The sequence below is a fragment of the Bos grunniens genome, chromosome 19 (genome assembly GCF_055505025.1).
Source record: "Bos grunniens cultivar Pamir isolate PY7600 chromosome 19, Bosgru_T2T1.0, whole genome shotgun sequence".
Lineage (NCBI taxonomy): Eukaryota > Metazoa > Chordata > Mammalia > Artiodactyla > Bovidae > Bos > Bos grunniens.
The window spans coordinates 54,774,627-54,788,798 of NC_141183.1; the positions used below are offsets into that span (position 1 = coordinate 54,774,627).

Sequence of the window (14,172 nt, forward strand, 5' to 3'; positions counted from 1 at the left end):
CCTTTGCCTGAGTTAATGGCATCATGGCCCCATTGGTCATTTATTCCCTACCTCTTAGAAAAGGGTGAGCCCATCGTGGGGCCAGGCTCGTGGCAGTTGGTCCAAATACATTTTTGAATGAAAGAGTGAATCCCTAATGAGTGGGAGATCTGAACCATTTATTGTGATTTGCCCAGTTAATAAGTACGCCTTGGGCCATAAGTTGAATTAGGAGATGCAGAGTGGTAATAAGGAGGACAGTCCAGGGAATTGGACAGGGAACCTGAAGCAAGTGGGAACTTCCCATTTCCCTCTGGAGTGGCCACTGAGGAACCATTTCTGCCCTCTGAGGTGACCCAAAAGTGCATGTGTGGTGATCCTCCCAGGGCGCCACTGTCCAAGATCCAGCCACAGGGTGGGACGAGCAGAGCCAAGGCAGGAAGCACAGTTGTCTCTGTGTGTGTATGTGTGAGCTTCTTTTGCTTAACGTGATATTCTTGAAATTCATCCATGTTGCTGTATGTATAAAGTGTGTGTGTGTGTTCTCTTTTATTGCTGACTAGTCGTCTTCCATTGAATTGAGAATCCATAATTTCTTTTCTTTTTAAAGACAGGAAGAGCACCTCAAAGAGGAATAGACTTCTCTGAAAAAGCCTGAAATGTTCTCTTTCAGCATCTGTGAGTTTATGTGTTTATTTGTGGGCTGAGCTAGGTCTTAGTTGCCGTGTGGGCTTTGCTCCGGTTGCCGTACAAGGGCTTCTCACTGTGGTGGCTTTGCTTGTGGAGTCCTGGCTCTGCGGCATTCGGGCTTCAGTAATTGCAGCACTCAGGCTCAGGAATTACCGTTTCCAGGCCCCAGAGCACAGGCTCAGTAGTTGTGGCCCATGGGCTTAGTTGCTTCTCGGAATGTGGGATCTTCCTGGTCCAGCGATTGAATGCGTGTCTCCTACATCGGCATGAGGATTCTTTACCACCGAGCCACCAGGGAAGCCCCAGGAAGCACAGTTTAATCAGAATACCTCCTCTTCTCTGGTCTGGTTATAGGTAGCAAATGCTTCAGAGCTGCTTTTCTCTGCCTTTGAGGCCTTGTTTCTGCAACTCAGGAGAAAAGGGCCCCTGATGTCCCAGGCTCAGGCTAGGGTGGGGAAGGTGTGTTTCCGAGGTTGCCTATGATAGGAGGCCGGCCATGCAGGGCGTCCCGCCCTCTCACAGCCAGCCCCAGAGGGTGTGCCTGTTCTTGGGCCCGTTGCTGGGTTCTGGCAGGCTTTGTCTGGTGGAGCTCCCAGTTCCACCTTATCTGCTCCTGAGTGATGTGCAGTTGGAACCTTGCTTCTTGATGTCAGGTCCCCAGACCAGCAGTACCCATGCCTCCTGGTTAGAAATGGAGAGTCTTGAGCCCCACTTGAACTGCCCACATCAGCCTGCATTTTAACAAGATGCCCAGGTGATGTGTGGGCATGTAAAAAGCTGAGGAATGCCTGCTAGAAGACTGTTCTGCGAGGAGGCACCTGGGAGAGTGTCCTCTTTTGAGCAGCATAGGTGCTGTGTTTGTAGAGGGCTTTAGGACAGTGTTTCTCAAACTGAGGTGAAGGACCGGTGGCTTATTTCATTCATCTGGGGACAGATATGTGCCCCAATGAACACGACCATCACAAGTCTGACATGTCCAGGCTGATCTGTATGCTTTCTCTATTCAGAGAGACAAGTCTGCCGTGACACGCTTGAGTGTGTAACTATCAAATTGCTGGAACTTCTCTAAAGCCTTCTTTACTCTCTCTTCCTGTACTTATCTCTCCAAGGACCTACAACAAACAGTTTGGTCTGCAGATCTGCTTTAAGTGATCTTGGTCTCAGGTCCCATCTTCAGGGTCAGACAGACTTGAATCCTGGTTCTGTTACTTCCTCGCTGTGTGTTTTTGGGCAGCTGTTTAACCTCTCTGAGTCTTAATTTTGTTGTCTGTAAGTCAGAGATAATAATCCCCATGCCTCATTGGGTTGGAGTTAGGATTAAATGAGAAAGCGTGGGTGAAGCATGGAAGGCGTACTTGATAATGTGCTGTGCTGTGCTGTGCTTAGTCGCTCAGTCGTGTCTGACTCTTTGTGACCCCATGGACTGTAGCCCGCCAGGCTCCTCTGTTCATGGGGATTCTCCAGGCAAGAATACTGGAGTGAGTTGCAGTTGCCATGCCCTCCTCCAGGGAATCTTCTCAACCCAGGGATCAAACCCAGGTCTTCCGCCCTGCAGGTGGAATCTTTACCGTCTGAGCCACTAGTGAAGCCAAAGAATACTGGAGTGGGTTGCCATCTCTTCCTCAAGGGAATGTTCCCAAACCAGAGATTGAACCCAGGTCTCCCGCATTGCAGGCATATTCTTTACCATCTGAGCCACCAGGGAAGCCCAAGAATACTGGAGTGGGTAGCCTATCCTTTCTCCAGGGGATCTTTCCGACCCAGGAATTGAACCAGGGTCTCCTGCATTGCAGGCGGTTTCTTTACCAGCTGAGCTACCAGGGGAGCTCATGCTTGATAATATTGGCTGTCAAATGTGGGCAACAGCACCATTGTTATTGGTTGCTGTCTTGGAGCATCTGAAAATGAGGACAGTGGCCCCAGTTAAGGGGTACCATTGGTTTTAAAAATATGTATTTATTTTCTTTGGCTGTGCTGGGCCATTATTTGTGGTATGCAGGATCTTTTTAGCTGCGGCATGTGGGATCTAGTTCCCAGCCCAAGGATGGAACCTGGGCCTCCTGCATCAGGAGTGTGGAGCCTTAGCCACTGGACTACCAGGAAAGCCCTTGGATACCATTGTTTTTATGAATAGATAGACAGTGGTCTTTACATGTGTAGCAAATTCGTTTGGAACAGAAACTTTCTTCCCCCTGTGAATTTCTGATAGACTGCTGGTAATGTATTTTCCGCTATGTGAATTCAAGCAAGAATTGGGAGAATGCTGGAACTTGTTTTTCAGTGACTGAAAGAAGTAAAAAAATGCTAGGTAGGAAATCCCTTTCATCCGCAGGGCCGGTCTGTTCACCTGTCATTCTCCTCCCCCACAATGTGTCTCTTGGATACTCTCTTCCAAGCAGGCCAAGGGGATTTTCAGTGCTAAGTTGCCTAAAGTTAAACTGCCAGCACATCGTCTATTTCTGGAGAAATTTAGCTTCCCTCTTGGCTGTTTCATTAGCATGTAAGGAAGTGAAGTGAAAAAGTAGAGGACTCAAGTTAAAAGATCTGTGTCCTGGAGTCAACTTAGCAAATCATTGCTTGAGGTATCACCTCATTGGCCCACATTTGTTAACCTCTTTTTGGGTTCCAGACCCCTTTTATAATCTAAAGAGAACTTTGACACCCACCTTTACCCTGAAAAGTGCATTCACACCCAAACACATTAAATTGTGCATTTTATGTCCTTGGGGGGGAGGTTCACGGACCTCATGGAAACCTCAAGGATCCTTGGCTAAGCAGCTCCACAAGGCTCATTTCTCATGAACTATAATATCCAAGTGGCAGGTTTTGGAGTCAGAGTGCAGGAGTCTGAATCATTCCTCTGCTGCTTGCTGCCTTGTTGAGCTTGGGTGAGTTCATTATCTCCTCTAAGCCTCAGTTTCCCCCTCTGTGAAGTCAGGACAAGAACAGTACTTACCTCACTGGGTAGTTGTGAAACTAGGTGAGGTAGTACTTGGCAGATGTCTGTGTTGCGTAATTAGTGTTTGGCCTACAGAATGGCCCACTGCCCCCTGGAGGAATCCCCCCTTAGTGGCAAGAACTTGTGCCATCCTCATTTGAGAGCAAACAGAGGGACCATGCGGTTTTCCTTGGAATGGGTGGGGAGTGGCTCCTCGACACACGTCTGGGAAATTTGGAGAGCTGGACAGCTTTGGAGGGAGGCTCCTAGAAGCCCTGTTGGCCCAGCTGCTCCTGTTCAATAACTTCCATGTGCCGTTGTTGGTTTTGGCTCCGGGCTCAAGAGCCCTGCCTCAGGAGCTTCCTTGAAACTAGACGCCAGACCCAGAGGAGCAGGGAGGAGGGAAGGAAGAATGAAGACGCAGACTTTTTCTCCCTCCTTAATTAACTCTGACTCTTTTGCTCCCTGGGTTTTCAGGCTGTCTGCAGCCCCAGCAATTAGCGGGAGTGTTAACTGGGGTCAGGGCTGAGGCTGGGCTTCAGGGAACTCCCAGGACGGTGCCGGGGGAGGAGGGAAGTGCCCGTCTCCTGGAATGAGGGCTTCACCCCGGCTGTCCGGGCCGCTGCCCGCTTTGAGCCGAGCTGCCTCCAGCTCCAGCCCCACACTCAGGCTCAGCTGCCCCGAGATGGGCTGGAGCTATGGGATTCCAAACCGCGGGCCCCCGCCCACTGGGCCTTAATTGCATTAACGCACAACGCAGGGTGGCCGCCCTGCCTGTCCCCGAGAACAATCGCATCCTGTTCTCTCGGCCTGTTTTCCCCCAGCTGCTCCTCCTTTTCATCTCGGCCTCTTTCCCAGGGGTGCGGGGCTCATTCCCGGGAGACCGGCATGTGCTTTCTAACCTTCTTCCTTCTTCCCTGGTCTCTCTGGTTTTGTGTATCCCTTTCTCTTCCCTCTGGTTCAGGAGCCCCATCCTGTGTTCCTATCCAGTCCTGATTTTAGACTGTGTGGGTGAAGGGTTTGAAAAAAAAGATTAATGTGTCTGTTTTTGCTTCTTATTTGTATGTTCTCATGAGAGGTGAGCAAAATGCCCCCTTTATTATTTATTTTTTATAATATTTTATTTATTTATTTAGCTGCGCTGGGTCTTAGTTGCAGCACACAGGATCTTGTAGTTGTGGTATATGGGATCCAGTTCCCTGACCAGGGGTCGAATTCACGCCCCCTGCATTGGGAGCACAGAGTCTTGGCCACTGGACCACCACGAAAGTCCCCATAATGCCCCACTTTGTAATGATGCCCCACTAGTCCTAAGATATCTTCCGTTGGTTTAGAATATGATAGTTTTAGGAGTATCATCACAGACATGTTTTTCATGAATCCACACACATTTTGATGCAGCAACAAGGCTGGGTGCCTCTTACACCTCATGTAGGGGAAGGAAGGGGCTTGGCACCAGCCCCACGGCTAGGAAGTCACAGAACAGGGACAAAACCCTGGTCTGACACTCAGGCCCTTCCTGCTTCCTTGGCTTCCTGAGGGTGGGCCTTTTTCACTCCACCCCAGGGTCTCTGGGCTCAGATGCTGGCAGCAGAGGACATCCAGGGGGCCCCGTCAACGATGGTGCTCCTTGCCGTGAGCTGTGAGTAAGGGGCCCCAGAGAAGCAGCGTTTCTGATCTCTCTTCTTACTCTGTCTCCTCCCCAGCTTCAAGGGACAAGGACATCACTTTTCTCCTATTTTACTGTTGCAATTATCCCAGGTGCTTAGTCCTTTAAAATCTCCAGAGAAGGTGCTTCCCTAGTCCTGGCCACCAGCACAAGTACCCGACCCTGTGACCCTGGACACTTCTCGGTCAGCAGGACCTGTATGGGCTGCTTTCTGGACTGGGGCTGCCCTGCCCAGCTGGTGACCGGCCTGCAGCCGCAGCCTCAGGCTGGGCCTGGAGCCCGGGAGGCTGGGTGACCGCCTGGCCCCCTGGGGAGGAGCCTTGCTCGTAGCCCCTGTAATTGGTGTTGTTTTGACGACAGCTGGTGCCTCCCTTCACTTTAAAGGCCTTTCCTCTTTCACATTTTCGCGGGGCTCGGGGACCTGCCGTTCTGCCTCCCGCCAGCCTTCCTAGGAGGCTCCTGAGCCCCATATGGTAAAGCACATCCCTCTTACACCCTTGCGCTGGCAGGCTTTGTGGCACAGGCAGGAATCCTCGTCGGCCAGGGGTCTCCCAGGGACCCTGGAGCCCTCGGTGGCAACTGCCTTCTGCCCTCTCGCCTGGGGCAGGGCACCTGTCTGGACTGTTTCAGTAGGCATCTTTCACCAGAATCCTTTAGAGCACTTTAAGGGCTAATGGGCTTTTTGTTATGTTCCCCAGCTTCCCCAGTGGCTCAGATGGTAAAGAATCTGCCCGCCATGCAGGAGACCCAGGTTCAATCCCTGGGTAGGGAAGATCCCCTGGAGAGGGAAATGGCAACCCACTCCAGGATTCACGCCTGGAAAATCCTATGGACAGAGGAGCCTGGTGGGCTACAGTCCATGGGGTCGTGAGCAGTCAGGCACAACTGAGTGACTAACACGCACATATACACACTGGAGAATTAACCCCCTGGGAAGGGTCCCCCACTGGCCTGCTAGCCTACGTGTGAGCACCAATGCCCCAGGGCCTTGGACTGCAGCCACACCCGTGTGGTCTCACTGCTGTGGGCTGCCCGCGCTGGGGCTGCGCCATCCCAGAAAGGCTTCATCCTGACCCCTCAGACACATGGACTTCAGTCAGAATGTGCTCCTCTGGTAAATCAACTGTACTTCAACTTAAAAAAAAAAGTACTCTGCTTATCTTGTGTAGTTTGTATTCTCATTTTAAAAAAAGAGAGGGGGGCGCGGAAATGCTTAATTTCCAACAGAGATCGGTCTGATAATTTAAATATTGCCACCGATTTGGGCTTCCCAGTGGTGCCAGTGGCAGAGAACGTGCCTGCCAATGCAGGAGACATAAGAGATGCGTGTTCAATCCTTGGGTGGGGAAGAGCCCCTAGAGGAGGTCAGGGCAACCTACTCCAGTATTTTTGCCTAGAGAATCCCCATGGACAGAGGAGCCTGGCGGGCGACAGTCCCTGGGGTCGCAAAGAGTCAGACACGACTGAAGCAACTTGGCACGCACACACCGATAACATTTGATTATATTTCCCTCTGTTCTTTTTATTTTTTTTAATTTGTATAGCTTCTTAAAATTAATTGTAATCTTACTGATTACATACTTAAAAAGCTTTGTATGTAGCTTTTTAATGTAACACTGTAGAATGAGCATTTTTAATGACATGGTGTGGTTTTAAAATATTTTCAGTGACTATACCATTGCTTCCTTGTGTATTCCCTACTGTTGACCAGCCCCGCTCCCAGCTCCTCTTGAAACCTCAGGACTTTGTGGAGCATGACGATCAGGAGCCAATGTTGGAGTTGTGTGGGGGTAATATGAATCCAGAGTTGCCTGGGTCCTGGGAGGAGGGGCCTGGGGCCCCGTGGGATGGAGGCTCCCAGCATGGCCCCTTCGGCCCTCGGTGCCAGAGCCCTTGAAGTGGGGCACTCGTTCGAACAGGCTTTCTGTCTCAGGAACCTTCAGTGGTTTATACAGAGGTGAGGCTGGGGTACAGGTTCAGGCTGGGTCTCAAGGCCCATCAGTTGGGTTTCATTTCCAGCCTTGGGCCTGGCCTGGTGGCCCAGGTCCCAGGAGCAGATAGCTGTGACCCAGCTCAGTCTCCTTCCTTGAGCTGTTGGATTTTTGGATGCTTGCTCTATCCCATAGCCAGGGCTTTCTTCTGAAGGTCTGTGCTCACCCTGGTGTCATCAGGGGCCATGCACCCTGCCCCAGAGGGCCTGGAGACTTCAGGGGCCTGGGCTCAGCCACCTGAATGGCAGGACAGACACCAGCCTTTTCTCCCAGTATCTCTTAACTACACTTCTGATGAGGATAATGACATAATATTTATAATGCTAATAAGCATCATCCTTTCAGTTCTGTTGATTTATAACCTTTCCCCTTTCTCGTGAAGGGGTTAAGTTGAGGCGTCGAGAGATTTAAGAGTTTTGATCTTGGCTTCCAGTCCTGGCTCTGTCCTCTCTAAGTTCCATTGTCACATATCCACCGAGCCTCAGTTTCCTCATCTGTACAATGACAGTAATGATGCCTGACTTGCCGAGTTGATGGGAGGATCAAATAGTATTTCTATATTATTCTCTGGCATGTCGTTGGCGACCAGTCAGTGTCATTTTGACGATGTTGTTCAGGGTCACAAAATATGCCAACCTCAAAGCCAGAGGGACTTGTCTGCCCAGTCCCTACCCTGCTCAAGTTTCCCTGGAGTCCCTTCAACCGTGCACTTACCTCGCCAGCTCCAGGCAGGAAGATTTCCTGCTTAGCTGATCAGAGGAGGCTGGCTCAGCAGAGCTGTGATTGTTTTCAGCTGCTTCTGGATAGGACATCCTGCCAAGCCAGGCCCTGTTCCCCTTCACCCCGCTAATCTGAGTGGAGGCAGCTAGGACCCTTTCCTTGTGCCTTTCCCCTCAGACGGTGTTGAGAAGGCAGCTCCAAGTGAACGCAGGGTGTGGTGTCACAACTGAGTGTCTTTGCGGCCACACTTGTCTGCAGGCTAGATCATCCCCCATCCCTGCCCCACCTCCCACCGCCAAAAAAAATAACAGCATGAAGCCAAAGAGAGAGTCGTTTGGGGACAGCCTCTGGTTCTGAGTCCTTGTGCCCCAGTCTGAGGCCATTTAGTTGGCTGTCTGCTTTCAGGAGGCTGTGAGCTCTAGCCTGGCTAGACAGAGCTTGCCTTTGAGACTTCCAGAGAAGAATCTTATAAACTTTCCAGCCATCTGCCCAAGACCTTGAGTTTTGAGTGCCATTCCTCCTGAGGCCATGAACCAGTAGCAGTGGCGTCACCAGGGGGCTAGATGGCAATGCAGACTCTTTAGGCCTCAGACCAAAGCTCTAATGAGTTAGAACTTGCATTTTAGCAAGACCCTTAGGAGATTCGTGTGCATGTTAAAGGTTGAGAAACACAGATTAGAGCACAGTTTTCAACCACAGGTGTATACTGGAATCACCTGGAGAGCTGTGAAAAAGGAACTGATTCCCTAGGTCCTAGTCCAGACCACTGAATCAGAATCACTGAGGATAAGATCTAGGCATTGGCGTTTTTAAAAAAGAAAAAAAAACCCCAAAACTTCCTAGGTGATTCTGATGTGAAGTTGGAGTGGAGAACTGATGTAGACAGAATCTTGTCTTTGGGATGGATGGTCCTGAATGAGACGATCATGATAGTAACACTTAGAGTTGCTATATACTGAGCTCCTACTCCACATGAAAGGCTTTATTCTTATCTGGAATCTTCTTCCCAAACCTGAGGCTTTGAGAAAACTGAGGGTCAGAGAGGTAAAGTTAGGAGCCTTAGGTCATGTAAGTATTGTGGCTGGAACTGTCTGCCTGGAGGCTTCTTTTGCAGTGACTTCACTGTAACTGAAGCTCATAATGGTTTCGAAGGGCCTGGTTCTTGGAAAATCTGGCCGGGAATTCTCTTCTTTCTCAGTCTCAGTGAGACCTTCAGACTGTGTGGTTTCAGGATCGTTCAGTTTGAGGAAAGCACACCAGCTTTTAGTCCTCAGATTTGTGAGTCTCTTAGAGGTTGGGGGTGAGGTCAGTGACAGACATGTTGCAAAGGAACGATGGGAAAATCTTAAGGAAAAGGGCATATTGCCAAAGGTCATAGAGAACCTGACCCCCCTTATTTATTTTAAGCTAGCTGTACGGGTCGGAACAAATCCCTTTATCCCTGTGGACCCAAACTCCACCCCTCCTCCCTCAGGGGGGACTCGCTGCTCTTTCCAGTTCTGCAAAGCTGAGTTCTAAGATAAAAGTGGGGAAACTAAGGCATCGGCCAGAGAGAGCCAAACTCTGGGCCCTCGAGCAGCTGGGGGCCAGTGCTGGAGCCATGCTGGGAAGGCATGGAGAGCCCGGCAGAGTGGAGCATCCACGACCCAGCAGGAACCCTGACACCGCCTCCCCGGCCCTGAGCCTGCAGAGAGACCTGGCGAGGAGCAGAGAGAATGAGAAATAGCCCTTTCTTTTTGTGTTTTGAACCTCATCCAAACCTAACTTTTAAGTTCGAATAAGGTTTTGAAAATCAGCCTGGGGCTCCCACGGACGCTAAATCCAGGTTACTGTGTGTGTCTTCCTTATAAAGTCATGGACTGTCTGTGTTTGGGGAATGGAATGAATGAGGGGGAAGTTTCACTGCTTTCTTTCCTGGCTTTTCCTTTCAAGAAACACAGCACCCTGCCCTTCACATGGGGCTCTGGTGCATGTTGATGCACGATTGGTCCCTGCAGCCACTCTGTGAGCCCAGAAGGGTGTGGGGGGGGCACCCCCATTTATGCAGGGAAATCACGGGCCAAGAGATGCCAAGTGGGGGCCCTGAGGTCCTGAGGCAAATTCAGGGCACAGCCTGGCCTTGAATCTGGATCTTTTGATTCCAGATTCTTTGATCCTTTTCCTCCATCGTACTTCCCTAGGGTCCCCCTTCCTGGCCTTCCAGGGGACCATCAGTTGCCTCCTGTAGACATAGCTCATGAAAGACCATCAATTTCCAGTGATCTGGAATGTGTTTTTTGTTATAGTTCTTTATTTTTTTGGCTACGAGGCATGGGGGATCCCAGCTCCCCAACCAGAGTTAGAACCTATTGGAAGGTGAAGGCTTAACCACTGGGCTGCCAGGGAAGTCCCCCAGAGTGTGTTTTAAAGCATGCTTTTAAGAAAATTATGTAACCAATATACAACTCCATTGCTTTCATTAAAAATTTCAAATAATTCAAATGGTCCCCCTTTGACCACCTCTTCTCCCCATCTCACACCACTCTTCAGAGGTAACTGCTGATGACACTTTGATATGAGTCCTCCTAGCCCTTTTTAAAACATGGATTTTGCATATGTTCAGTTCAGTTCAGTCACTCAGTTGTGTCTGACTCTTTGCGACCCCATGGACTGCAGCACGCCAGGCCTCCCTGTCCATCACCAACTCCCGGAGTTTATTCAAACTCACGTCCATTGAGTCTGTGATGCCATCCAACCATCTCATCCTCTTTCGTCCCCTTCTCCTCCGGCTTTCAATCTTTCCCAGCATCAGGGTCTTTTCCAATGAGTCAGCTCTTTGCATCAGGTGGCCACAGTATTGGAGTTTCAGCCGCAGCATCACTCCTTCCTATGAATATTCAGGACTGATTTCCTTTATGATGGACTGGTTGGATCTCCTTGCTGTCCAAGGGACTCTCAAGAGTCTTCTCCAACAGCTCAGTTCAAAGGCATCAATTCTTCAGCATGTGTTACTGATGGATTATTGTAATCTCTAACTATCTTGCTTGCTTTAATTGCCAGCTGTGTGTGTGTGTGCATGTGGAGAAAGCAAATATTCTAACATTACCTTCAGCAAGATAAAACCAAGATGTAAATCAGCTGGGCTGGTGGTTTAGAGCAGTGTGTCTCTAGCTTGGATGTGCATGGGGTAGGAATCATGCATCAATTTTGCTAGAATGCAGATTCTGATTCAGTAGGTTATGGAGTAGGGGCTGGGATCCTGCATTTCTTAGAGGGTCTCGGTGCAGACACTGCCAGTTGGAGACCACCCTTTGAGTAGGGTGAGTTGACAGCACATGCTCTAGAATTGAACAGACCCACTGATCCTTGTGGGCTTCCCTGGTGGCTCAGATGATAGAGTCTGCCTGCAATGCAGGAGACTCAGGTTTGATCCCTGGGTTGGGAATATCCCCTGGAGAAGGGAATGTCTACCCACTCCAGTATTGCCTGAAGAATTCTCTGGACAGAGAAGCCTGGCAGGCTGTAGTCCATGGAGTCGCAAAGGGTCAGACACAAGTGCGTGACGAACACGTTCACTTCTTCCACTTTCATTGGCCCTTAAGGGCTTTCTTGGTGGCTCAGCGGTAAAGAATGCACTTGCAATGCAGGAGTCACAGGAAAGAGACGTGGCAACCCCCTCCAGTATTCTTGCCTGAAGAATCCCATGGACAGAGGAGCCTGGCAGGCTACAGTCCATAGGTTCACAAGGAGTCAGACACACCTGAAGCGACGTAGCACGCACACACATTGGACCCTAAATGCTCGCTGAGCTTGGCAAGTGTGTAAGCTTTCTGTGCTTGTAAACTGGGGAGATGAGAAGGACGCGCTATCCATAAGACTGATGTGAAAACGAAATGAACTAGGACCTGTGAAACACCTAGTCCAGTGCCTGGCACACAGTGGATGCTCAGTAAATACCAGTTATTAGCATCATCTGGAGACAAGGACCATAGCGTTGTGCAAGCCAAACAGAAAACACTTGCTGGTTGGCTACTATTTGGGGCTATTTGTGTAGTGCGTTTCTCTGTTATTCATTTAATATTATCATTATCACCATATCAGGATTTTTAATATGTCTCTTACGGCATTATTCCCATGAGCTTATGAGTAACTTTATGTCAGGGATTGTGTGTAACTTTACCAGATCCACACAGCTAAGAAGTAGCAGAAATAAACTTATACCCAGGTTTTAGGTCTAATGCTTGTCATGTCCCTTGCAGCCGCCTTCTCTTGAGAATCGATTACACTCATGGCCCAGTGGGTGGTGTGGAAGGCATAGCCTCTGAGTATGGCTCCAGGGAAGGAAAGGCACAGGCTTAAAACTGTTTTTGCTTTCACAGCTGTCAAAAGAATACAAAAAAAATACTATAAAATAAATTTATAAAATAAAATTTATAATTTAAATTTATAATTTAAAATTTATAAAACAAAAAACTATATCCCTTATGAGTGTGTGTGTTCAGTTGTTCAGTCATGTCCGACTCTTTGTGACTCCTTGGACTGTAGCCCGCCACGCCCCTCTGTCCATGGAATTCTCCAGGTAAGAGTCCTGGAGTGGGCTGTCATTTCCTACTTTAGGGGATCTTCCCAACCCAGGGATCGAACTGGAGTCTCTTACGTTTCCTGCACTGGCATGCGGATTGTTTTACCACTGTACCCCCTGGGAAGGCCTATACACTTAAAAATTCACATAAGCATTTTTTTCTCATAACTTTAAGTAGAGAGTATTTCCAGGCTTATTGTATGTCATATTCTTCAAATATATGTTCATGAAAGCCTAGAATGGCAAATTCAGTTCACAACGGTTGTGGAAAATGTCTGCTGTAGCTCTTAATTCGCAAGGCCAGATCTTGCTGTTAGACGATGAGCCAAATCATGCTTTGTGTTAGAAAAAGTCTGACTCCATTGTTTGATTCAAATAAATGTGTTAAGCAGGCATCCCTGTGTCGGCTTCCTTGCTTCCTAACTCTAATCCTGGAATAACCAGATGGTTATGCATGGTAGTCGGTCTTGGTAAGATAAGGCCAGCTCCCTTCTCAGTGTCCATCCTCAGGAGACTCCTTCCAGGAGCACTGCATTCTTGAGTTGTCCCTTTGTTTCATGGCTTCTGTCAGGTCAAAGTGCCAGGGTAAAGCTGGCATGGCTGTGGGGATGGGCCGGCCTTTTAGGTAGTCTTGAGGAGGGCTACCTCAAAAGAGAACTGGTGGGCTCAGATGGTTCCCAGCACATTGATACGGAAGGAGACCATGGGGGCGTGGAGGTTCTGGAAATTGATTCCCTGAAGGCCTGCCATGTCAGGGAGTTAAATTTCCCAGATGTACCTTGATGGGCAGACCATTGACCAGATGCCTCCTGGAGAGGCTACCCTGGGTTGTGGCTCTGTGAACATTACATTGCTCACTTCAAAGCCTGTGGCTCTTTGGGAATCTTTGGTGGAGCAGGGACTGAGCCCGAACCTCCCAGGGTCTCCCTGGTGACAACCCTGGCCCTTGGCCCGTGTTTCTTCCCAGGTCCTCGCAGTTAGCTAGCGGGGGCATTGATGCTACAGTCTTGAGTGGCAGAGAGGTACTCTGAAGCCTGGGCCTGCTGAGTGGTTTCATGGCCCCCGAGCAGTCCACATACCCCACCAGAAAAGCTGGGTGCCATCCCAGGGGAGTGATCACAAAGCAAACCCGCCTTGGGTATGTCAGGAGAACTGGTCCTCTGAGCTCGTCCCCTGCCTCAGGGCAACTCACCTACATTCTCTCCTCCTTGGCATCTTTGTCTGTGAAACGGGCTGATGCGGCAGGCATTTAGCCTTCAGAGACCTTGAAGTTGGGCAGACCTTTGTTTTTGAATCCTGGCTTTGTCACTTACTAGCTGTGTGACCAAGTTATGTGCCTCTCTGAGCCTGTCTGCACACGGGTAAATGGGCAACGACAGTGTCTCTCTCATGGGCTGGTTGAGGGGGTACAGGAGACAATGGCTAGTGGGCACGCTCAGGAAATAGTCTTGCCGTGGTTACAATTGTTCCTTGAAGGAACTAAGCAAAAGACGGGGTGGCGTGAAGGCCTGGTTGAGACTCTCTGGGATGGCATCACACACACGGAGGCGCTTTACGGATGTCACCTGATAAAGGTCAGAGCGGGCCCTGCCACCTGCTGAGCTCCCTGCTGGCCTCCTGCCTT

The 14,172-nt window shown here is 49.7% G+C and overlaps 1 protein-coding gene across 1 annotated transcript in view; it reads left to right on the forward strand.

Annotated features, from left to right (window-relative positions):
* LOC147352734 (uncharacterized) overlaps positions 1 to 14,172 on the forward strand; it is a 67,735-nt gene that overhangs the window by 22,790 nt on the left and 30,773 nt on the right. The window lies entirely within an intron of this gene.